The sequence below is a fragment of the Apteryx rowi genome, unplaced genomic scaffold, assembly GCF_003343035.1.
Source record: "Apteryx rowi isolate R43461 unplaced genomic scaffold, aptRow1 scaffold_238, whole genome shotgun sequence".
In the NCBI taxonomy this organism is placed as follows: Eukaryota; Metazoa; Chordata; class Aves; order Apterygiformes; family Apterygidae; genus Apteryx; species Apteryx rowi.
The window spans coordinates 1061474-1063997 of record NW_020448730.1 but is presented as its reverse complement, the minus strand read 5'-3'; positions in this window follow the sequence as shown (position 1 = coordinate 1063997).

The following is a 2524-nucleotide window of genomic DNA, read 5'->3' as shown; positions in this document are numbered from 1 at the left end:
TAAAAAAGATCTGATGAACTTTGCTGGTATATGCTTGGCACATAACCAGTTAAGAGACTTTTCTGGTAGGGTCTGGAAATAAGAGAAATCAGCTGAAGCCAACTGATTGTTTCTTGGTTACTTCCAAGATGCACTGGGAATAATGAAGAGAAGTAGCTGTAGTAATGTATATTCATTCCTTACACTTTGGATCAGGAGGCGATGACCTTTATTTTTAATTGTTGACCTTTCGGCTGTAATTCAGGTTTTGGTCATCTAGTTTGATCTAGATATTGGTCTTAATTTTATATTACTGTACTGCTGTATAGAGCCACTCCTTAAATATTTTGGAAGAATGAAGTTATTACAAGGACAGAGTGGTCTATTTGTTAATGGCTTTCCTTACCATTGCTAAGGGGTCCCTACTGCTAGGTATGAGATTGAATTTGGTGAAAATATAGCTTCTATTTGTTTACAAAGTCTGAAAGAGAACCTGCAAATTAGTTCTCAAAAGCAGGTATTTTCTGCCAGCTGTTACAATGAACTTGTCTTCAGAGGAAGCACCCAAAAAATCAATCTGTTTAAAAGGAGAACTGGACTATTTCTTTCTGAGGGTGTCTTAACAGCAGAATTTACTTAGTTTCTTTTTTCCTCTTATTGGTGTGGAAATAGTCCAAACCAGTATTAGCTATGAAGCAAGCTGTGAAGACCGCCTATTTTCCCAGGCTTTAGGAAGAGACAGTTACGTTCAGTTTGCTTTCCTTAACCTCCCTTGTCATGCGTGGTCAGTGTATTCTTTGGGCTTCTGGCATGCACCACACCTTATGGAAGAAAATTTATTTAGCCAGTAACCTTTTTCATGGAAAGGCTGAGCCTCTGGTGATATATATATATATATATGTATACGAAGGGGATACACACGTGCACACACATGAGATATATGTATGTATCCCTTTCCTTTATCCTACCGGGGGCAATGTCTGTCTGAAAACTACCAGGAAAAAAATGTTATTGCTCGCTGAATCTGGTTTTGATAATAATAGAAAGTGAATTATATTGAAATAGAAAGAATAAAGAACTTCAGACTGTCAAATTAAATTTAAAACTAATTAAGAGGAGTGGTATTCTTCCTGCATTCTATTTCTGTCTCTGATTTAGATCTGAACATTAACATGATAGGAGGTTGTGGGTCATATAAAGACTTAAACAAGACATTCATTTCCTCTTGTACCATCATTTTTCCTGTTTCAGTTAAGTGGAACAAAATGAGGACTATCAAGTCACTAATATTCCCTTTGTAATCAAGTTCTGTATTTGAATTATTGCAAACTTGGCTAACAGGCATCTGTGACTGCTCTGATATTATGATAATATGGAGGTGCTTACAATCTGATTAACGCACACTGCATTTTTCTTCTCTCCTGCTGGGAATAAAAATCTGGGGCTAATAAAATGTTTCCTGACCTTGAATAGGAGGTTATAGTGTTTTCTTTCTTGATGGAGATGTAAGTATGAGTGCTGATTTCATTGCAATAAAATTGGAGAAGCATAGTAAATAATACAATTTGTGAGAAAATATGCTTAATAAACTTGACTCTAGATATCCTTTTTTTCTTTACAGTTCTCAGCTATTCTTTTATAGTAATTGTCCACACAGAAATAAGTAAAAAAAGTAATGTGTTTTTCCTTTTCACAGTGTGTAGCTCGAAAAATAGAAAGCTTTTTTTGGTTTAAAGTGATCTTCTATTCAAAATTTGTACTTCACAAAACAATGAATTAGCTCCAAATATATTGACTTTTATCTGAAAGATACCTGAAAATTGCTTCTCTCTTTCTCAACCATGATCTGCCAAACACTGTTCAAGTTGGTGGAGCTTCTAGGTCTTTCAGGCTGTTTTGAATTAAACTGCTTTTCTTTGGAGCTTGTAATGGTGACATAAATGACAGTCTTCATAGAACCAGGGTAGAATTAGGAAGTGTTGATTCACTTACAGATTCAGGAGAAGTGCCCAGCTCAAAGCATTTGAGCTAGTAGATTTTTGTTTTTTCATAACAATTGGGGAGAAAAAAATCTTAGTGTGGTCTTCCCTCCTGGTCTGAATGGAGATTCCTTAGGTTTCCCATGTACAGCTAAGGTCCCCTCCTCAAGTAGCAGCTTTCTCAGCTGCAGATTGCAGTGAATAGGGGTTGGTATCCTGGGTGGATACGACTGGAGATGCAACTGTAATAACTTATTCAACTGTGGAACTGTTTGTCAATAGCACTTTATTTTATTTTACTTTTTCCTTGCACCCCTCACTGGTGTCCACTTCTTTAGAAAGCTGCTTCTAGATTATGTCTGGAATCCCATTTTGCCTCTATTCAAATCTAATCAAATAAAGATGAGAAATATATATCTTTCTTATGAGATACTTCCTTTATGTATTTGTTTTTAATGGTTGGCACCCCATGTTTGTCAGGAAACTCTTTAAAATGGTACTTGCACGGAGCACTTGCCACCTTCTGGAATGGAGTAACTGGGGTCTTCTCTAGCCGTCCTTGAACT